The sequence below is a fragment of the Myotis brandtii genome, unplaced genomic scaffold (assembly GCF_000412655.1).
Source record: "Myotis brandtii unplaced genomic scaffold, ASM41265v1 scaffold456, whole genome shotgun sequence".
NCBI lineage: Eukaryota > Metazoa > Chordata > Mammalia > Chiroptera > Vespertilionidae > Myotis > Myotis brandtii.
The window spans coordinates 2,262,047-2,270,587 of record NW_005367431.1 but is presented as its reverse complement, the minus strand read 5'-3'; the positions used below and the strand labels follow the sequence as shown (position 1 = coordinate 2,270,587).

The 8,541-nt window shown below is 39.9% G+C and overlaps 1 protein-coding gene across 1 annotated transcript in view; it reads right to left on the bottom strand.

Annotated features, from left to right (window-relative positions):
• EYA3 (EYA transcriptional coactivator and phosphatase 3) overlaps window positions 1–8,404 on the bottom strand; it is a 100,638-nt gene extending 92,234 nt beyond the window's left edge. Inside the window, exon 1 of the mRNA XM_014546752.1 lies at window positions 8,296–8,404. The gene's annotated coding sequence lies outside the window, so the exon portion shown is untranslated. The remainder of the gene's footprint in view (window positions 1–8,295) is intronic.
• Window positions 8,405–8,541: the final 137 nt, after the last annotated feature.

Sequence of the window (8,541 nt, the reverse complement as noted above, 5' to 3'; positions counted from 1 at the left end):
CTCCGAGGGCGGGTTCCTGCCTGAAACCTCGCCCTCTGGGAAACAGCTGGGGGAGGGCGCAGCCGTTTCCAAGACGACCCCTGCAGGACTGACTTCCTTCTGCTTGGTCACGCTTCTGGACGTGATGTTACACCCAGGGTTTTTATTATATAGGATTTGTTATGGATCAGGCACTGTTCTGAGTGCATATATCAACTAATTTATTCCTCTCAATAAGTTTATAAGATAGGTACACTTCAATATTATCACCATTTTTCACTGATGAGAAAACTAAAGTACAGAGAATAACTTGCCCAAGGTTATACAACTAGTAAGTCACCAACCTAGAACCTAAGCCCAGGCAAGCCTAGCTTCAAGGCCTGAGGTCTCAAACTACAGACAGGACTGATGATTTTAAAAAGCTGACCAAGCCTAAAAATGTATGCCATGCCATGATAAAGTAACCAACAGCCAGAATTCACAAGCAGAGTAATGAGAAGATACTAAGGAGGCAAGTTTTCTTCTCTATCCTTTCTCATTCTCATTCTTCTCCTAAGTTTTCCAAGTAAATATGCATTAGTACAAGTGAAATGTTTTATGCAGTGCCTGACAAATAGTTAAGTGCTCGTTGTGTTAAGAGATAGTAATGGTAAAAATAGTAGAGAATGCCTACTAACCCTGCCTCACTCTAACTGTTGATATCTTTACCATCTTTTCCCCTTTGTCAGTACAGGAAATGAATCAGGACAATCAATAAATGCAGTCCATTGTAACAAACCAAATTACTCTTCAATCTGTTACTTTTACCTGATCACATATGCAGAAGCAAACTATTCCACTCCCCACTTCTCTTTTCTTGACTTACAAAGACTGGATTGGGGCCAGAAGAAAGTAGAATAAAGCAGCTTTGTAACCTTTTGACTAGTTGCCAAAAGCATAAGCAAAGTTTGTGAAAAACAACTTAATCAACCAAAACTTAGATTGTTAGATGGAAACTAGCAAAGAATTCTTATGAGAGAAGCTCTGTATATGACCAAGCATTTTCAACCTCATGATTCTGTATTATTGCAGTCTTAAAAATGATGTGCCTAGACACAGTGCCTAAAGAACAGAAATGACAGCAACAAACAGTGTCTCCCTCTCTCAATTGTTCTGCACAATTATTTAGGTTAAAAGCTTAACAGAATCAAGATACATTTCAGAGGAAGAAACTAGCAAACCCAAACATTTTCAATTCTAAAAAGACAATATTGGAAAAAAATTTAGCAGTCACTAGAATATTTCAAATTGTAGGTACAACACATTAATAGGTTGTATCAACTTAATGGAGACCAAAAATTTGTTTTGAATGAAATACAAGAAAACAAAATAAAATAGAAAATATTACTATGTATCACCAATAGTAAAGATAAATATTATTTAAAGAAACTTGTTTCAATTTTACATATTAATATGTACATACGCGTGTATAAATACTGGGCAACAACGAAAATGCGTCTTATAGTGGATTGTGATGAAAGAAGTTTGAAAGCCAATTTGCCAGAGGATAAAAAACTGGCCAGTCGAAAAGGAGGAAAATATGTACTTCAAACTACATAGGAAATAACATTTTCTGTTTTGGTGGTTCTCTAAATTATAGTTTTTTAAAGGCAAGCCTTTGAAAAAGAACAACAAAAAAAGGAAACCATTTGGGTAAAAATCAATAGTCTAACAGAGTTATCCAATTAAACAATTTCATAGAATGTGAGGTACCAAAACTAAGTAAATCTATACTAACAAGAGATACACAGAAATGAGATAAAGCTAAGCTTTTCAGTCCACTCAGCTATTAAATGCCACATCAATATGAGAGACGACCTAGTCTCTTTGCAAAAGCTCTGATTCTCACCCTCAAGAACACATATTCATTAGTGTTATCTCATCACTGCTTCCTAATCTATAGCAAAGACCTGGTGAACAGAAAAAGTACATTTGGAAAATTCAGTGAAGTAATAACACACTGATTACTAGGGTATTTTCTATACAACAGGTATGTACTATTTTTTATTTTTTCAAATATATTTTATTGATTTTTTACAGAGAGGAAAGGAGAAGGATAGAGAGTTAGAAACATTGATGAGAGAGAAACATCGATCAGCTACCGCCTGCACACCCCCTACTGGGGATATGCCCGCAACCAAGCCCTTGACCGGAATCGAACCTGGGGCCCTTCAGTCCGCAGGACGACGCTCTATCCACGAGCCAAACCGGTCAGGGCTGTACTATTTTTTAAATCAATACTCTCTAAATTCTGAAATAGTCTAAGAAAAAGATCATACACACATTTTGGATTATGTGTCCGTAAAAAGAAAATCTCTCAAAAAAATTAACATCATTGTGCTAAATTAAAATTCCCTCTTATTTTGAAAAAAGGAGGAACAACAGATGAACCTGACCTAAATCTTTTTCAACTAGTATGGAAACAATAAAGTTCAATTCCATCTAAGAGCTAATCATTCTCTCATTTATTCCCATAGCAACAGTGCTAATAGCAACAAACTACCAATTTTTCCTAAATTCAGTATTTGCCACATTATTAAAGTTTAGGTGAAAGAAAACTATTGAAATCTTAGAAGATAAACAGATTATCAAATCCACATAGAAAAAGAGTTGCTTTTGAAACAAAAATTAAATATTTAAATCAAAGCAAAGAACATTCTAAAAACCAACAAGTAAATCATCATAGCAAAGTTTATACTTTTCAGCACCATACTTTTCCCACCAAAGAAAAAAACAAGACAAACAAAAACTACTATTAAAAACAAAACAAAACAGGGTACTTAATGTATGAATGAATAAACAGAGTTAATCTAATCTAATAATAGACAAACATGGTAATTGACCATAACTTCACTACGCCTCCCATTGGCCAATCAGCGTGATATGCAAATTAACCACCAACAAAGATGGCGGCTAATTTGCATACTGCAGGCAGGGCGGGCCAGCGCGAGCCGCCATCCGGGCCCCCGTGTGCCGCCTAAGCCCTGCCCCCAGCCGGGACCCCCATGTGGGCAGCCCAGGCCCCTGTATGCGGCCCTGGGCGGCGGGGCTTGGTGATTTTTATAGTTCAGTTGTGAAAAAGTTTCCTAAATGAAAATTTAATTGCACCTATAAAGAACATGATTTTATATTAATTAAGCTGTGATGCAGAGTAATGAAAAAAACTCAAATAATCATGAGAAATCACTGCTTTGAATACAATAGAAAACCATAAAATCTAGCTTCAAAAAGTCATATACCATTGTCACTGAAAAGAAGCAACACTTTCTTAGGGTTAAACCTTTTAAAATTCTAATTATGTTGTCTCCTTTTTTTTTTCTACAAGCCCGCCTGCAATGGTCCCTGCACATAGTAGATGCACAATAAATATCTGAATAAAGCCTATATAATAAAAGGCTAATATGCAAATTATACCCTTGGGAGTTCGACTAACCAGGAGTTTGACCGCTTGCTTTGACGTGTGCTGACCACCAGGGGGCGGTGCGGAACGAAGGAAGGCCCCGGCCAGCAGCCAAAAGGAAGGCTCTGGCTGGCAGCTGGAAGGCCCTGATCGGCCCTGATTGCCAGCCAGGCCTAGGGACCCTACCTATGCACGAATTTTGTGCACCAGGCCTCTAGTATACAAATAAAACCAAATTCTGTATTTAAGTATAAATGTCAGTCCCTGTATAATGTCACCTACTTCACATGAATAGTCTATTTACGTATTATTATAATTGTACACAGTAGGTATCTAAAAGAAATACATGGAAAGAAATGTATTAAAAAAATTACTATTTTCTAGGGCAGTGATGGCGAACCTATGACACGCGTGCCAAAGGTGACACGCGAACTCATTTTTTTGGTTGATTTTTCTTTGTTAAATGGCATTTAAATATATAAAATAAATATCAAAAATATAAGTCTTTGTTTTACTATGGTTGAAAATATCAAAAAATTTCTATATGTGACATGGCACCAGAGTTAAGTTAGGGTTTTTCAAAATGCTGACACACCGAGCTCAAAAGGTTCGCCATCACTGTTCTAGGGTGAATAAAAAAAAAATCTAACTAGTACAAATATTAACCAAGCTAAAAAGTTAAAGTGCATCATCCATCACAATCTGTACTAAGATCTTTATAATATTAAGTACTGACTGCCTTGTGTTGATATGCTGACTTACAATAAGTCAACACCATTTACACATTTCCTTTTCTGTTTTAAAATACTACTACATATTTAAAAGGGAAAACAGTAAAGATAAATTTTATGAAGCCCATATTTCAAATATCTGTTTTTTGATATACTATAAGCAACAGAGAAAATACCCTAATTATTTCTACATTTAATAATTAGATACTCCAGGACTTAAGTTTATGGGACCAAATAAAAATATCAACATCATGATGTGGCTGCTGTTTGCTATATGTTCTCTGCCAATAAAACATATCAATAAGTCAGTTTATAGCTTAAGCCATATATTTTGTACAAGAACATGCACTTGTATTTTTAAGTTAATCAGCAGATAGAAAGCCTACCTAATTTCTACTTTACTATGAATATAACAATTCAACTCCTTGGTATAAACCAATTAAGTGACTATATGGAAAGAATAAACTATTCCTAATATTCTGAAATACATTTTAAAGTATCTCTACATTGCCCTAGCTCAGTGGTCGGCAAACTCATTAGTCAACAGAGCCAAATATCAACAGTACAACGATTGAAATTTCTTTTGAGAGCCAAATTTTTTAAACTTAAACTATATAGGTAAGTACATTGTTATTAACCTACCTATATAGTTTAAGTACCGTTGATATTTGGCGCCTCCCCCGAGCTGCGTATCCTGTGGCCCGCCTGCGCCACGTCTCCCATCGCCCGACCGACCGACACCCCCCACTTCTTCTAACGCCACTTCTTCAAAATAGACTCACCCAGGCCGAAAACCGACTTCTGTGCATGGGCCATGAAGTTTCAATCGCACCGTACATGCGTGCCCACATGTGGTATTTTGTGGAAGAGCCACACTCAAGGGGCCAAAGAGCCGCATGTGGCTCGCGAGCCGCGGGTTTGCCGACCACTGCCCTAGCTGGTTTGGCTCAGTGGATGGAGCGTTGGCTTGCGGACTGAAGGGTCCCGGGTTCGATTCCGGTCAAAGGCATATGCCTGGGTTGTGGGCTCAATCCCCAGTAGGGGGCATGCAGCAGGCAGCCGATAAATGATTCTCTCTCATCATTGATGTTTCTCTCTCCCTCTCTCCCTCTCCCTTCCTCTCTGAAATCAATAAAAATATATATAAAATCAATAAATAAAGTATCTCTACATTGAACTATTCTATGTTGAACTAATTTGAACGATACTTCCTTCATTTAAATCACACATAAATTAAAATATCCTGTTTTCATATGCAGAACACAAAAATCTTTTAGACATTCTACCAAAAAAGAAGTTATATGAGCCTTTTGTATATAAGAAAAACAAGATAATGGAGCTATGAAATGGCTTAGACAGATCACAGAAACTCATACCTCAAGGTACAAATGGTAAGAATGTGGTGGAGGTGTAATTTGTTTCTTAAATTTTTAAAACTGCATTTTTCTTAAAACATACCCTAGGCTGAAGGAAAAAAATAAAAACATGTAAAACAAAATACAAAAGAAAGTAAAATGACAAAAAATAACAATAAAAAATAATCAAAACAAAAAAAAAACTGGCAGGCATAAAACTAATATGCAAAAACATATTTTAAACCAAACCCTCAGGGTTATAAACTAAGACTGCAAAACTAAAGTAGAAATTTCTATAGAAAACTGGCCTCTCCTGAGCTTTAAAAACACATGCACCTGGTCCTCAAATAACGTCGCTTTGTTCTAACATTGATGAGATGCACAGGAACTTAACTCTTTATAACAATTAGTCTGTAGTAACACTGGTTCCATTCTGTGGCTTGAAGTCACAGAACCTATTGATGATGTTAAGTCAGGACTTACTGTGCACACCAAACTGTCTCTAGTAATTTTTGTTGTTGTTTGGCAGTTAGGTAAGAGATGCAGGCTTTTCAGTAACTAGAAAGTACAAAGACCAAGAATATGAACACAACTGCTCCAATGTGACGATAGCTGCTCATTTCGTGTAGGGGCTTTTATGCACAATCTGCATCATAGTAGGCAGAAGTGGTTTTAGAAGAAAAGAGAAAAACACTTGCTAAGACTTTCAACTTCTAGTTCTGCACAACAGTTTCTTTATAGAGTCCTTATTTGAAGGCAAAATGACTTCAGCTTTAAATTTAAAAATCTGTCATAGATTTATTACCCTAAAACTTTCATTTCTAGGACATAAATTTATTGAAATAAACAATTACGTACTATATTGTGCTCTCCAGGCTACAGTTTTGATGGAACTAAAACCCACTCCTCTGTGCGCATGTACGGGACTTCTTTATTTGTAAAGGGGCTTCCCTCAGCAGTTAGGTAAGTCCTGAAAGCCAACCAGAAGGGTCCTTCCCTGTGGCTTCTAGGACTAATATGGCCAAGCTCCAAAGTCCTTTGCTAAAAATAGATGAAGGGAGCAGCCCAATTTTGGAATAAGCCAAGATCTATGCTATGTTCACAGATGTGTATGTATCATATTATAGTGAGGGAGACTTTTCTATAACTTATTAGTCAAAAGAGAAGCAGATGCTAAAAGTTGTTCTGTTCACTGTAGCACTAAATTTTATAACACAATTTATATGATTATAGAAACTGATCACACAAAAACGTTTGCAAGCAAATGTTAGACATATACCATAAAGATTGGAAAAACAAATATAAAAATTATCCAATCCTGTAAAAAATATACCTCAGATCACAAAATTTGGGAAACAGGACACTAACCATTATTAAATCCAATCCTTTCATTTTAGAGATGACTAAAAACCTCCAGAAATTTTAAGAGATTTAAGAGAAACTTGAGTCTCAAAATGAGAAAAAGGTAGTTTTAAGACTGAGATGGGGAAAGTAAAGGAAAAAAATAAAAGAAGAACATTCTAAGAAACAAAGTACTGTAATGTCTGGCTTACGACAAAACAGGAAGAAAAACAGAAAATTGTCAATACAGTTAAAATGAAGAAACAATCCTATATAATAAAAGGCTAATATGCAAATTGTCCCCTCAACCGGGAGTTCCTGGCCTGGCAGGACCCCAACTGCACGAATTCGTGCACTGGGCCTCTAGCGTATAGCAGGCAAGAAGAAAGACATAGGCACACTGAGTTCAATGAAAGAAAAGGTACTCTGAAATTATTATAATGAACTCTTTAGCAGAAAACGCTTTAGTAACAAGTTACTAAAATTCTTGGCAATAAACTTATAAATCTGGGGCCAATAATGTCCCCAGAAACTCTGTCCTCTGTCACAGCAACTGTCCTGTAAGTGAAGCCCATGCAGAAAGCAGGCAGAGCTGATCCGCCCAGAACATGGCATTTTCGGCCTCAGGAGCGCGCGTCTCCATCCTCAGGGAACAGAGAACACCAGGATGACAGGCCGCCCTCACGATCTGTCCATTAACAAGGCCCGTGGAGCCCAATCGCTGGCAGCTACGTGTGCCTGCTACCTGTTAGCCGGTTCCGGAGAGAGCCCCGAAGCTGCGCTCCAGCCGGGCGCTGGGAACGCCTTTGTTGTTCCCAAAGGACGGAAGCTACCAGAGTGCAGTCGAACCCAGCGCCTCAAGGCAAAGCTGCCCCAGGCCCGGTACATCTGCCCAGGCTGGGGGTTTACAGCACAGCCCTCGGCGAGCTAAGAAAAGGCGGGAGAACCTCCGGCAACGCACAAATGTCACCTCCTAGTTCCGGGAGGGGTCACAAGTGAGGAAAGTTGGAGGACAAGTCCCTAGCACCCTGTTTCGCAGTGGAGGAGGACGCCCACCATGAGGTCGCGGGCCGTCCCGCTGGGTGAAAGCACAGCGAGATCGCGGAGTCAGGGGTCTGGGGAGAGAGGTGCTCAACTGAGACTATGGGGGGGAAACGAGAGGCAGTGGCGGAAGGAAGCGCTGAAGCAAAAGGCAAGAAGCCGGTGCTGGTAAGGGGCGGGTGAGGCTGAGGAAAAACAGCGAAGCGAATGTTGCAGAAAGGCGAAGCTGAGGTGAAAGAGGCGAGGCCAGCGAGAGGCAAAGGGCTGAGGTGAGGGAAGCACAGCAGGGACAAGGGACAGGCAAAGAGAACCCCCGCCCACAGGGACCAGAACTCTCGACCCGTCCGTCCCCCGCTACAGGCAGTCCTCGTCCGGCCGCTCTCAGACCCTGTCGACAGCGCAGACTCACCCAAAGGCTGCAGGGGCTCCGCTGCAGGACATGGGGACCGGTCCAGACCCACAGTAGAACCAAGCGAGTGGAGGAAACCGCGGCGTTAGCGTGACCCGGAAGCGCATCCCTAGAAAACGGAAGTCACCGTCCAGGGTCACCTCACAATCCACACCTCGTTCCACCAGAAGCCTTTGGGCGCATGTGTCAGGCCTCACGGGGCGGGGCTGAGAAGCGGCTAGGCCCCGCCCACTCTCCCACCCACCC